We start from the raw sequence: 15,499 nt of genomic DNA on the forward strand, positions 1-15,499 counted from the left end.
ACCTAACCTAACCTAACCTAACCTAACCTAACCTAACCTAACCTAACCTAACCTAACCTAACCTAACCTAACCTAACCTAACCTAACCTAACCTAACCTAACCTAACCTAACCTAACCTAACCTAACCTAACCTAACCTAACCTAACCTAACCTAACCTAACCTAACCTAACCTAACCTAACCTAACCTAACCTAACCTAACCTAACCTAACCCAACCTAACCTAACCTAACCTAACCTAACCTAACCTAACCTAACCTAACCTAACCTAAGTATCGTAGGCGCTGGGTAATTGAAGAACCTAATAAAGTGAGGTGTACAGAAGTTTGAGCATTGTTATAGACGAGACAATGGAGCCACATGCTACAAATCGCGTGCAGCGTTTGTGCGTTCGAGCTCCATACGGCTAGCCTTTAGGCTGGTGTCCTACATGTATTCCTAGATATTTATAGGTAAGCTTTTCCTCAAGGACGTGTCCCTGTAGGTAGAGTGTTTGATGCTGATCCCTAGGTGTTATTACTTTGGATTTCTGAGGGGCAATTACCAGTCCTAGTTCAACAACTGTTGAGAATATTTAAGGATGTCACTGTGGACTGCAAAGGTGGACAATGAATAAGTATGTCGTCTGCGTAAATATGAATTGACAGCTGAGAGTAACTATGCTGGCCTTCCAAAGTGACGTCATGGGTGGGCGGAGTCAAGCTGTTGATCGTCAACCCAACCTAACCCAACCTAACCTTCCACCTAGTAAAGGCGTCGTGCAGCGACAGTTTGGTGCTACAAAAGCAAAGATAATGTACAAGTTCATTGAATATTTGCAGTATACTGTAAAGGACAGTGGAAATACTTTATCTGGAAGAACAGTACAAGGAATTATAAAATTAGAAGATAAATGGATAAAAGGGAGGGAACATATCTCCTCGAGGAAGGATCAGATGACAGCAGATAAAGAAATGGGTCACCAGGAAGTGGAGAAAGATGAAAACCAAGAAAATTTAGAATTCTAATTCAAACTGAAAAAATGAGCCTAAAAGCTAATACAATAGCCTAGCATCGACAGGAATACTCCGTTGCAGAACAGTAACCTGTCAAATATTTGCATTACTGGAAGATGATTATGGCTGCATCAAGGATCTTAACACTGTTAACCATGCATTATTATTTCAGCTTATATTTCATCACTTCACTTGCTTACTTCTCCATAAATTTAATTATTTAGTCCCGTATCCCAGATCGTGTGTTTATATATATATAATCCGTTGAGGGACTTCTGGTAAGCCTTTGTTACAATAGTAACGCCACATATATTGGTATATAGTTTACAGTAGATTATTTAAGATAATTTTGTGATTACTGTTGTTTTTTTTTATTTTGCTTAACTTGATTTATTTATTCAGTCCGAGACTCTTGAGAAATTGTGAGGTAGAGGTTAGTTTGCCGTAAAACGACACATACGTAAGTTTAACATTAACCATATCTAGCAGTGTTTACCAAGTCGAGCTTCAAATTCGCTTTTGGTATTGGTATCTATATTTTAGTAGTCTACTTCGTGTATAATTTCCTGGCGGATGATTTTTGTCTCATCTGTATTTTTTTTTTTTTTTTACAATTACCTAGCATTTCCTCATAAAGACTGATTTTGTAAGTTTGAGGGCCGCGCTATTAATGTTTCAATTACTTGTTAACGTGTTGCATGTCTGTACTGCTGGGAAAGTTCCTTCTTATTCTTCCCTGTAAAAGTTTATTTTAGCTCCGCATCGGTCTTAACGTTTAATATTGAATGATTTTGTTCTGCAGTACTAGTTTAACACAGAGAATACCATAACAGTTGCAGAGCATGCTATGGAGCATTGTTTTATTGAGCGATGGTGATAAGAGAATACCAGGAAAATTTGAGGTTAGTTAGAGTTAGGTTATGAATTTAAGGAAACTTAACCTTTGTAGAACTCACCTCAAGGTAATTTATCCATATATTGACATGCATTTTCTGCGTTTATGATGTAAGTTTTATTTTCTAATAATTTCTACTGTAAATATGAGTTGCTACTGTGGGAATTTCCATTTTCACTAATACAAAATATCTTTGTTATTAGATAGCTTGTTCATGGTAGGACTATCAGAGAGAGAGAGAGAGAGGGGGGGGGGGGATTTGTGGTTAGATAACTATTGATTCATAACACTGATACTGTAGATATATAAACATTAAGATAAGGAAAATTTGTGGTTAGATAACTATTGATTCATGGTACTGATACTGTAAATATATAGGCATTAAGATAACTGCTTGATTTAGCATTACAGAAGACATGGGTTTTATGAATGGTTAAAGTGTTATTAAAACCTTGTACCTCATTAGATGGCTTTATGCATCATTTTGGTCCGAGAGATAAGCAGTCAGTTCTGATCCCTAGGTTAGGAGATGTAAGTTTGAATTGAGAAAACTTGGAGGAAACGGTGTTTTTGATAACTAAGAGTGGGCATAGCAGCAAATGGAACAATGGAATCAGAGGCAAGTCATGGGGTGAGTGAGGGGCAAAGGTCCTGGAATCACTGAGGAATGTGTGGGAAACCAAGAAAAGGTCTGTCAGGCTTGGTTGTGTGTAAGGGGCTGTGGTTTTTGTTACAATGCTAAAGAATGGATATGAGCAAATGCAGCCTGTCTTCATTGTTCCTCACACTACCTCTCTAACACAGAAAACAGTGGACAACAAGTATAAAAGAAAAGAAAGAAAATGTCTTATGTTAGAAGGAAATTATTTCCATGTGTAAGTTGTTGACCATGCCTTCTAGGACTTTCCCCATCTGCACTCCAGGGAGTACTGTCTCAGTGATTTCAACCATTTCAAGTAGTTCATTTCCTTTGCAATTTTAATTTAGGCTTTGAAAGATTTCTGAACACTTTCTCATCCTGCAATTTCACCTACCTAGTAAGATGATGTTAGAACATCAGTTCTGAAGGAATTAGTGCCATGAAAACTACCATCATTGGTTTTTCTTGTCTTGAAGCTCTGGATGATCCATCCCAAAATCCTTCTGAAGGAGGCAGTTGGTTTGTTGTGTTCAGAGAAGGCTAGGGTATTAGTATTCTGTATTGTTTTTATCCTTATTTTCCCCATGTTGTTCTTGGTGACCTATTTACATCTCATTGTAGCCTTCCCCAGTTTGATACTAATATGACGTACATGCTTATTCTTTTTTTTTCTGTAAAGATTGATATGAAACTGTTCGGATTTGAATCAGAGTCAGATATAAGAATGAGGAACAGGATGGATGCAGTTATGGTTCCTCAGGTGACTGAACATTTTACTTTGGAAGCACTGGAAGTGGAATGGTTTACAACTATGTTTAGGTCTGTTAGAAAGTTGCATATCCATTTCCCAATTTATTGCTTATTCCCATCTTAGGCATTTTATATGCTATGACACCAAGGTCACATTTGTCAGTTGTCTTTGCAAAGTCTTTGTAAATCACATTGCATTTTGTTTCCTCCACAGTCTCAAAACAATCTTAACATAGTAATTAAGCAGTTTGAAGATGCAAGATTTCCTGCCTTGAAACCATGTTATTTTGGGTTTTGCAGATTGATCAGTTCCAAAATTCAGTCAGTTTGCTTTTTGGGACTATAAGAGATTTTGATAATGTTCAAATGTCACTGCTGTCTGTTGATAGTTTTTGAAATTACTTTGTTTTCACCTTTGTGGAGTGGGATTGTGGAAGTCATTTTCAGGGTCTCAGGAATGATGCCAGAATTTAGACATTCTCTCTTGAGTATATTAGTGTTCATGCTAGAGTTACTTTGCATGTCTTTGTGAAGACCAAGTTCCAGGAGTCTTGTCTTGGTACAGTTTGCATGGGCAGGCCCTTAGTGACCTTCTCAAAAGCCTGTGGTGAGGTGGTGATATTCAGTATAATATGGGGCAAGTACTTTTTACAAAGTTATCTTTAAGATGATTTTTCATAATTTTTGTCATCTCCTAGCAATTGTCTGTAAAGGCATCCTCTTCTGTTTATAGGGGGCCAATAGAGGTTGTGATCCTTAGTTTGCATTTTGCATATGAGTAAAGTTATTTTCATTTGTATTTTTCTTGAGTGTATGGTCTATATCTATTAGGTCATTGGATAAGTTTTTTTCCTTTGCAAAGCAAAGATTATAGATTTCCATGCCTGTTGGTATATTTCAATCTCATTTCAACTTCTAGGTGAAATGTTATTGTTGGTTGACACTTTGGCCCTTAATATTTACTGACACTTTGGCCTCTAATATTTACTGATACCGACTCATAATAACATTTCATCCTCTGATATGTACAAGAACTTCAGGCACAGCCTACTAACGCTTCAGCCCCTACCACACATATCTCATACCCATTTATTACTTGATCAAACTACTTCACACAACATATTATCCTCAAACATTTTGTTTCCAACATATCCACCCTCCTTCTCACAGCCTTATGTATGGCCCATGTCTCACATCCATATGATATTGTTGGGACTGCTGTTCCTGCAAACATGCCCATTTTTGCCCTCCCAGATAATGTTCTGTTTATCCACACATTCCTCTTTGCTCCCAGAACCTTCACCCCTCACCCATCCTGTGACTCACTTCTGCGTCTTTCGTTCCATTCACCGCCATGTTCACTCTCAGGTAATTAAAACACTTCACTTCCTCCAGTTTTTCTCCATTCAAACTCACACTCCCAACTGACCTGTCTCAACCCTGCTAAACCTAATAACCTAGCTTTTATTCACATTTACTCTCAACTTTCACCTTTCACACACTCTTCCAAACTTAGTCACCACCATCTGCAATTGCTCACTCAAATCTGCCACCAGAGCTGTATTATCAGCAAACTACAACTGACTCACTTCCCAGGCCCTCTCATCCTTTACAGACTGCTTTTTTGCCCCTCTTTCCAAGCCACCCCATCCATAAGCAAATTGAACAACCATGGTAACATCATGTGCCCCTGCTGCAAACCAACCTTCATCTGGAACCATTCACTCTCCTCTCATCTTTAATCATACACATGCCTTACACCCTTGATAAAAACTTATTACTGCTTGTAGCAGCTTTCCTATCTCACAGTGGATTCTTAAGACTTACCACAAGGCATCTCTGTCAACCTTGTCATAAGCTTTCTCTGCATCGAAGATTGTCATTTATAAATCCATCTGTTTCTCTAAGTATTTCTTGCACACTTTTCTTAAAGCAAACACCTGATCCACACATCCTCTTCCACTTCTGAAACCACAATCTTCCTTCCCAGTCAAAGCTCTGTTCATGCCTTAACCCTCTCAATCAATACCATCCCTTACAACCTACCAGATACACTCAACGAACTTATACCTCTGTAGTTTGAACACTCACCTTTTTCCTCCTTGCCTTTATGCAGTGGCACTATACATCATGCATTTCACCAGTCCTCAGATACCTCACCATGATCCATACATATACTGTAAAATCATTGCCAACCAATCAACATCACAGTCATCCTCTTTCTTAATGAATTCAACTGCAATACCTTCCACTCTAACCACCTTGCCACATTTTATCATATGTAAGGCTTTCACCACCTCCCCTCTTCAACAAACTACTCTCCATGACTCTCTCACTTTCCATACCACCACAAACCAAACACCCTACATCTGCTATCTTGTCATCAAACAAACTCACTCATTTCCTCACTTCATCACTACCTGTTATCACTTCCCCTTTTGCTACTCTTCACTCATGTTCCTATCTGTTCCATTGTTTTTTGCACATTATTAACCTCCTTCCAAAACATCTTGTTCTCTCTAAAGGTATGTACCGACATGGTTTCAATTTTTCATTCTCATAATTACATAATCTTAAGGATTTCATCTTTTCATAATATTAATGCGTAATGCTGTATTAAGGTGTTGCTACCTGCATATTGTTTATACTAATTATTTTTTCCAGATATGTATATCATATACAGTTGATGTTTAGAGTGTTCTCTGCGTACCATTATCATTAGATCCCACTGATGTGCTCTCTGTATGTACATTAGTCATATGTATATATATATATATATATATATATATATATATATATATATATATATATATATATATATATATATATATATATATCTTTCTTTCATACTATTCGCCATTTCCCGCCTCAGTGAGGTAGCATTAAGAACAGAGGACTGGGCCTCTGAAGAATATTCTCACCCGGCCCCCTTCTCTGTTCCTTCCTTTGGAAGATTAAAAAAAAATAAATCATGCTTGCTTGCCTTCGATCCATTCCTGGCACCACCCTGCCCCACAGGAAACAGCATTGCTGCCCCCCCATTTCAGTGAGGTAGCACCAGAAAAACAGACAAAATGGCCACATTCTTTCACACTCAGTCTCTGGCTGTCATTTGAAATGCACCGAAACCACAGCTCGCTATCCACTTCTAGGCCCCACAAACCTTTTTATGGTTTACTCCTGACGTTTCACATTCCACAGTTTAGTCCATTGACAGCATGTTGACCCTAGTTTACCACATAGTATGGGGAAGGGGGCGATGGTTCTGGGAGTGATGAAGAATGTGTGGAAAGAGAGAATGTTATCCTAGAGAGCAAAAATGGGTATGTCTGAAGGAAGAGTATTTCCAACAATGCTGTATGGTTATGAAGAATGGGCTATACTTAGGGTTGTGTGGAGGAGGATGGAAGTGTTAGAAATGAAATGTTTGAGGACAATATGTGGTGTGAGGTGGTTTGATCGAGTAAGTAATGAAAGGGTAACAGAGATGTGTGGAAATGAATAGAGTTTGGTAGAGAGAGCAGAAAAGGATGTGTTGAAATGGTTTGGACATATGGAATGTACGAAAAAGTTAACAAAGAGGATATATGTGTCAAAGGTGGAGGGAGCAAGGAAAAGCATGAACCAAATTGAAGTGGAAAGATGGAGTGAAAACGATTTCGAGTGACTGGGGCCTGAACATACAGGAGAGTGAGAGGTGTGCATAAAATAGAGTTATTTGAAACCGTATGGTATACTGGGCTTGATGTGCTATGAATTTATTGAACCAGGGCATGTGAAAGATTTGGGGTAAACCATAGAAAGGTCTTTGGGGCCTAGTTTCAGGTAGGGAGCTGTGGTTTTGGTGCATTGCACATGACAGCTAGAGACTAAGTGTGAGCAGGTGTGGTCTCTTTTTGTGTTTTTCCTGGCGCTACCTTGCTGACGCAGTGGTTGGCAAGGCTGTTCCCTGTAAGGCAGGGTTGCACCAGGAATGGATGGAGGCAAACAAGTTAGAATATGTACATATGTATAAATGTATATGTCTGTGTATGTGTATGTATACGTGTATATGTTGATATGTATATGTATACGTATGTGTATTGGCATTTATGTAAATATATGTGTATGAGAGTGCATGGGCTGTTCTTCGTCTGTATCGTGGAGCTCCCTGTCTGATATGGGAATTGCCAATCAAGTATATATATATATATATATATATATATATATATATATATATATATATATATATATATTTTTTTTTTGCTTTGTCGCTGTCTCCCGCGTTTGCGAGGTAGCGCAAGGAAACTGACGAAAGAAATGGCCCAACCCACCCCCATACACATGTATATACATACGTCCACACACGCAAATATACATACCTACACAGCTTTCCATGGTTTACCCCAGACGCTTCACATGCCGTGATTCAATCCACTGACAGCACGTCAACCCCGGTATACCACATCGCTCCAATTCACTCCATTCCTTGCCCTCCTTTCACCCTTCTGCATGTTCAGGCCCCGATCACACAAAATCTTTTTCACTCCATCTTTCCACCTCCAATTTGGTCTCCCTCTTCTCCTCGTTCCCTCCACCTCCGACACATATATCCTCTTGGTCAATCTTTCCTCACTCATTCTCTCCATGTGCCCAAACCATTTCAAAACACCCTCTTCTGCTCTCTCAACCACGCTCTTTTTATTTCCACACATCTCTCTTACCCTTACATTACTTACTCGATCAAACCACCTCACACCACACATTGTCCTCAAACATCTCATTTCCAGCACATCCATCCTCCTGCGCACCACTCTATCCATAGCCCACGCCTCGCAACCATACAACATTGTTGGAACCACTATTCCTTCAAACATACACATTTTTGCTTTCCGAGATAATGTTCTCGACTTCCACACATTCTTCAAGGCTCCCAGAATTTTCGCCCCCTCCCCCACCCTATGATCCACTTCCGCTTCCATGGTTCCATCCGCTGCCAGATCCACTCCCAGATATCTAAAACACTTCACTTCCTCTAGTTATTCTCCATTCAAACTCACCTCCCAATTGACTTGACCCTCAACCCTACTGTACCTAATAACCTTGCTCTTATTCACATTTACTCTTAACTTTCTTCTTTCACACACTTTACCAAACTCAGTCACCAGCTTCTGCAGTTTCTCACATGAATCAGCCACCAACGCTTTATCATCAGCGAACAACAACTGACTCACTTCCCAAGCTCTCTCATCCCCAACAGACTTCATACTTGCCCCTCTTTCCAAAACTCTTGCATTCACCTCCCTAACAACCCCATCCATAAACAAATTAAACAACCATGGAGACATCACACACCCCTGCCGCAAACCTACATTCACTGAGAACCAATCACTTTCCTCTCTTCCTACACGTACACATGCCTTACATCCTCGATAAAAACTTTTCACTGCTTCTAACAACTTTCCTCCCACACCATATATTCTTAATACCTTCCACAGAGCATCTCTATCAACTCTATATATATATATATATATATATATACATAATGTACATATTCATATTCATACTTGCTGCCTTCATCCATTCCTGTCACCACCCTGCCAAACATGAAATAACACACACACACACACACACATACACACACACACACATTATCATTTTTTTTTTTATTTTGCTTTGTCGCTGTCTCCCGCATTAGCGAGGTAGCGCAAGGAAACAGACGAAAGAATGGCCCAACCCACCCACATACACATGTATATACATACACGTCCACACGCAAATATACATACCTATACATCTCAATGTATATATATATATATATATATCTTTTTCTTTCATACTATTCGCCATTTCCCGCATTAGCGAGGTAGCGTTAAGAACAGAGGACTGGGCCTTAGAGGGAATATCCTCACCTGGCCCCCTTCTCTGTTCCTTCTTTTGGAAAATTAAAAAAAAAAACGAGAGGGGAGGATTTCCAGCCACCCGCTCCCTCCCCTTTTAGTCGCCTTCTACGACACGCAGGGAATACGTGGGAAGTATTCTTTCTCCCCTATCCCCAGGGATATATATATATATATATATATATATATATAGTGGTGATGTGAGAAGGAGATGGAATGAGTATTTTGAAGGTTTGTTGAATGCGTCTGATGACAGAGTGGCAGATATAGGGTGTTTTGGTCGAGGTGGTGTGCAAAGTGAGAGGGTTAGGGAAAATGATTTGGTAAACAGAGAAGAGGTAGTAAAAGCTTTGCGGAAGATGAAAGCCGGCAAGGCAGCAGGTTTGGATGGTATTGCAGTGGAATTTATTAAAAAAGGGGGTGACTGTATTGTTGACTGGTTGGTAAGGTTATTTAATGTATGTATGACTCATGGTGAGGTGCCTGAGGATTGGCGGAATGCGTGCATAGTGCCATTGTACAAAGGCAAAGGGGATAAGAGTGAGTGCTCAAATTACAGAGGTATAAGTTTGTTGAGTATTCCTGGTAAATTATATGGGAGGGTATTGATTGAGAGGGTGAAGGCATGTACAGAGCATCAGATTGGGGAAGAGCAGTGCGGTTTCAGAAGTGGTAGAGGATGTGTGGATCAGGTGTTTGCTTTGAAGAATGTATGTGAGAAATACTTAGAAAAGCAAATGGATTTGTATGTAGCATTTATGGATCTGGAGAAGGCATATGATAGAGTTGATAGAGATGCTCTGTGGAAGGTATTAAGAATATATGGTGTGGGAGGCAAGTTGTTAGAAGCAGTGAAAAGTTTTTATCGAGGATGTAAGGCATGTGTACGTGTAGGAAGAGAGGAAAGTGATTGGTTCTCAGTGAATGTAGGTTTGCGGCAGGGGTGTGTGATGTCTCCATGGTTGTTTAATTTGTTTATGGATGGGGTTGTTAGGGAGGTAAATGCAAGAGTCCTGGAAAGAGGGGCAAGTATGAAGTCTGTTGGGGATGAGGGAGCTTGGGAAGTGAGTCAGTTGTTGTTCGCTGATGATACAGCGCTGGTGGCTGATTCATGTGAGAAACTGCAGAAGCTGGTGACTGAGTTTGGTAAAGTGTGTGGAAGAAGAAAGTTAAGAGTAAATGTGAATAAGAGCAAGGTTATTAGGTACAGTAGGGTTGAGGGTCAAGTCAATTGGGAGGTGAGTTTGAATGGAGAAAAACTGGAGGAAGTGAAGTGTTTTAGATATCTGGGAGTGGATCTGTCAGCGGATGGAACCAGGAAGCGGAAGTGGATCATAGGGTGGGGGAGGGGGCGAAAATTTTGGAGCCTTGAAGAATGTGTGGAAGTCGAGAACATTATCTCGGAAAGCAAAAATGGGTATGTTTGAAGGAATGTGGTTCCAACAATGTTGTTATGGTTGCGAGGCGTTTGGGCTAAGGATGAGTTGTGCGCAAAGGAGGATATGTGCTGGAAAAGAGATGTTTGGACAATTGTGGTGGGGAGGTGGGTTTGATCCAGTAAGTAACGTAAGGGTAAGAAGATGTGTGGAAATAAAAGAGCGTGGGGTTTAAGGCAGGGAAAAGGGTGTTTTGAAATGTTTGGGCACATGGAGAAATGAGTGAGGAAAGATTCCAAGAGGAAAAAATGTGTCGGAGGTGGAGGAACGAGGAGAAGAGGGAACCAATTGGAGTGGAAAGATGGAGGGGAAAAGATTTTGTGTGATCGGGCCGCAGCAGGGGTGAAAGGGGGCAGGGAAAAGGTTGGCGATTGGATCCGGGGTTTGCGGCTGTCGGGATTGAACGGGGATGTGGCGCTGGGGAAACCATGGAAAACTTGTAATTAAAATTTTCGGGGTGGCGGTTTATAACATTGGGGGGGGGGGTTGGGCCATTTCTTTTTTCTGTTTCCTTCGCAACCCCCGCAAAACCCGGAGACACGACAAAGAAAAAAAAAAAAAAAAAAAAAAAAAATTAAATATAAAAATATTTATATATAATAATATTCAACAAAAAAAAAAAACAAAATACCAGTACATAATTCTACTGTCTGCCTTTTTTTTTTTCCCATCGCCCCTCGCCACACAGGAAAACAACCCCCCCCCCCCCTCATATTGCAATCGCTAGGAAAAGACAACAAAAGGCCCCCTTCGTTCACAACCCTTCTCTAGTGTCATTAATAATGCCCGAAACCACAGCTTCCTTTCCACATCCCGGGCCCCCCAGAACTTTCCAGGAAAACCCCAGATGCTTCACTCCCTGGGTTCAATCCATTGACATCACGTCGACACCGGTATACCAGATTGTTCCAATTCACTCTATTCCTTGCCCCCCTTTTCACCCTCCTGCATGTTCAGGCCCTGATCACCAAAATCTTTTTCACTCCATCTTTCCCACCTCCTCGTTCCCTCCACCTCGACACATATATCCTCTTTGTCAATCTTTCCTCACTCATTCTCTCCATGTGACCAAACCATTTAAAAAACACCCTCTTCTGCTCTCTCAACCACACTCTTTTTATTTCCACACATCTCTCTTACCCTTACATTACTTGCTCGATCAAACCACCTCACACCACATATTGTCTTCAGATATCTCATTTCCAGCACATCCATCCTCCCCCCACAACTCTATCAATAGCTCACCCCTCGCAACCATACAACATTGTTGGAACCCCTATTCCTTCAAACATACCCATTTTTGCTTTCCGAGATAATGTTCTCGACTTTCAAACATTCTTCAAGGCTCCCAGAATTTTTGCCCCCTCCCCCACCCTATGATTCACTTCCTCTTCCATGGTTCCATCCGCTGCCAGATCCACTCCCAGATATCTAAAACTCTTTATTTCCTCCAGTTTTTCTCCATTCAAACTACCTCCCAGTTGACTTGACCGTCAACCCTGCTGTACCTAATAACTTTGCTCTTATTCACATTTACTCTCAACTTTCTTCTTTCACACTTTACCAAACTCAGTCACCAGCTTCTACAGTTTCTCACATGAATCAGCCACCAGTGCTGTATCATCAGCGAAAAAGCAACTGACTCACTTCCCAAGCTCTCTCATCCCCAACAGACTTCATACTTGCCCCTCTTTCCAAAACTCTTGCATTCACCTCCCTAACAACCCCATCCATAAACAAATTAAACAACCATGAGACATCACTCACCCCTGCCGCAAACCTATATTCACTGAGAACCAATCACTTTCCTCTCTTCCTACACGTACACATGCCTTACATCCTTGGTAAAAACTTTTCGCTACTTCTAACAACTTGCCTCCCACACCATATATTCTTAATACCTTCCACAGAGCATCTCTATCAACTCGATCATATGCCTTCTCTAGATCCATAAATGCTACATACAAATCCATATGTGTATATATATATATATATAAATATATAATAATATATATATATATAAATATATATATATATATATATCTTTCTTTTTCTTTCAAATTATTGGCCATGTGAAGCGTCTGGGGTAAACCATGGAAAGTTCTGTGGGGCCTGGATGTGGAAAGGGACTGTGGTTTCGGGCGTTAGTACATGACAGCTAGAATGAGTGTGAACGAATGGGCCTTTGTGTTTCCTAGTGCTACCTCGCACACATGAGGGGGAGGGGTTGTTATTACATGTTCGGATGGCGATGGAATAATAAAGGCAGACAGTATGAATATGTACTTGTAATATTATTCTGTGGTGTATATTATGTATACGTTAGATGTATATAGTATATTTGCGTTGGAGTTTAGATATACATGTGTATGGGTGGTTGGCCATTCTTACTCTTTCCTTCCACTCTAACGCGGGGACAGTGCAAAGCAAAATAATAATAATGATAATAATATATATATATATATATATATATAATATATATATATATAATATATATATATAATATTTTTTTTTTTTATACTTTGTCGCTGTCTCCCGCGTTTGCGAGGTAGCGCAAGGAAACAGACGAAAGAATGGCCCAACCCCCCACTACACATGTATATACATACATCCACACACGCAAATATACATACCTACACAAAAAAAAAAAAAAACGAGGGGGGGAGGGAAAATCCCAGGCCCCCCCCGGCTTTCCCCCCCCCCCCCCTTTAGTCGCCTTCTACGACACGCAGGGAATAAAGTGGGAAGATTCTTTCTCCCTATCCCCAGGGATATATATATTATATATATATATATATAGTGGTGATGGAGAAGGGGTGGAATGAGTATTTTTAAGGTTTGTTGAATGCGTCTGATGACAGAGTGGCAGATATAGGGTGTTTTGGTCGAGGTGGTGTGCAAAGTGAGAGGGTTAGGGAAAATGATTTGGTAAACAGAGAAGAGGTAGTAAAAGCTTTGCGGAAGATGAAAGCCGGCAAGGCAGCAGGTTTGGATGGTATTGCAGTGGAATTTATTAAAAAAGGGGGTGACTGTATTGTTGACTGGTTGGTAAGGTTATTTAATGTATGTATGACTCATGGTGAGGTGCCTGAGGATTGGCGGAATGCGTGCATAGTGCCATTGTACAAAGGCAAAGGGGATAAGAGTGAGTGCTCAAATTACAGAGGTATAAGTTTGTTGAGTATTCCTGGTAAATTATATGGGAGGGTATTGATTGAGAGGGTGAAGGCATGTACAGAGCATCAGATTGGGGAAGAGCAGTGCGGTTTCAGAAGTGGTAGAGGATGTGTGGATCAGGTGTTTGCTTTGAAGAATGTATGTGAGAAATACTTAGAAAAGCAAATGGATTTGTATGTAGCATTTATGGATCTGGAGAAGGCATATGATAGAGTTGATAGAGATGCTCTGTGGAAGGTATTAAGAATATATGGTGTGGGAGGCAAGTTGTTAGAAGCAGTGAAAAGTTTTTATCGAGGATGTAAGGCATGTGTACGTGTAGGAAGAGAGGAAAGTGATTGGTTCTCAGTGAATGTAGGTTTGCGGCAGGGGTGTGTGATGTCTCCATGGTTGTTTAATTTGTTTATGGATGGGGTTGTTAGGGAGGTAAATGCAAGAGTCCTGGAAAGAGGGGCAAGTATGAAGTCTGTTGGGGATGAGGGAGCTTGGGAAGTGAGTCAGTTGTTGTTCGCTGATGATACAGCGCTGGTGGCTGATTCATGTGAGAAACTGCAGAAGCTGGTGACTGAGTTTGGTAAAGTGTGTGGAAGAAGAAAGTTAAGAGTAAATGTGAATAAGAGCAAGGTTATTAGGTACAGTAGGGTTGAGGGTCAAGTCAATTGGGAGGTGAGTTTGAATGGAGAAAAACTGGAGGAAGTGAAGTGTTTTAGATATCTGGGAGTGGATCTGTCAGCGGATGGAACCATGGAAGCGGAAGTGGATCATAGGGTGGGGGAGGGGGCGAAAATTTTGGGAGCCTTGAAGAATGTGTGGAAGTCGAGAACATTATCTCGGAAAGCAAAAATGGGTATGTTTGAAGGAATAGTGGTTCCAACAATGTTGTATGGTTGCGAGGCGTGGGCTATGGATAGAGTTGTGCGCAGGAGGATGGATGTGCTGGAAATGAGATGTTTGAGGACAATGTGTGGTGTGAGGTGGTTTGATCGAGTAAGTAACGTAAGGGTAAGAGAGATGTGTGGAAATAAAAAGAGCGTGGTTGAGAGAGCAGAAGAGGGTGTTTTGAAATGGTTTGGGCACATGGAGAGAATGAGTGAGGAAAGATTGACCAAGAGGATATATGTGTCGGAGGTGGAGGGAACGAGGAGAAGAGGGAGACCAAATTGGAGGTGGAAAGATGGAGTGAAAAAGATTTTGTGTGATCGGGGCCTGAACATGCAGGAGGGTGAAAGGAGGGCAAGGAATAGAGTGAATTGGAGCGATGTGGTATACAGGGGTTGACGTGCTGTCAGTGGATTGAATCAAGGCATGTGAAGCGTCTGGGGTAAACCATGGAAAGCTGTGTAGGTATGTATATTTGCGTGTGTGGACGTGTGTATGTACATGTGTATGGGCGGGGGGGGGTTGGGCCATTTCTTTCGTCTGTTTCCTTGCGCTACCTCGCAAACGCGGGAGACAGCGACAAAGTATAAAAAAAAAAAAAAAAAAAAAATATATATATATATATATATATATATATATATATATATATACACACACACAGACATATACATAAATACACATGTACATAATTCATACTGTCTGCCTTTATTTATTCCCATCGCCACCTCGCCACACATGGAATAACAACCCCCTCCCCCCTCATATGTGCGAAGTAGCGCTAGGAAAAGACAACAAAGGCCCCATTCGTTCACACTCATTCTCTAGCTGTCATGTAATAATGCACCGAAA

General features: G+C 40.7%; 1 protein-coding gene across 5 annotated transcripts in view; it reads left to right on the forward strand.

Annotated features, from left to right (window-relative positions):
- The first annotated feature begins 1,156 nt into the window (after positions 1 to 1,156).
- LOC139754200 (uncharacterized) overlaps positions 1,157 to 15,499 on the forward strand; it is a 122,646-nt gene continuing 108,303 nt past the window's right edge. For 3 of the 5 annotated variants that reach the window (XM_071671416.1, XM_071671419.1, XM_071671411.1), the window contains exon 1: positions 1,157 to 1,272. The gene's annotated coding sequence lies outside the window, so the exon portion shown is untranslated. Of the gene's footprint in view, positions 1,310 to 1,394; positions 1,897 to 15,499 lie in introns of those variants that run through there. The other 2 variants (XM_071671413.1, XM_071671414.1) reach the window with 2 other exon arrangements.

This window comes from Panulirus ornatus, chromosome 16, assembly GCF_036320965.1.
Source record: "Panulirus ornatus isolate Po-2019 chromosome 16, ASM3632096v1, whole genome shotgun sequence".
Classification (NCBI taxonomy): domain Eukaryota; kingdom Metazoa; phylum Arthropoda; class Malacostraca; order Decapoda; family Palinuridae; genus Panulirus; species Panulirus ornatus.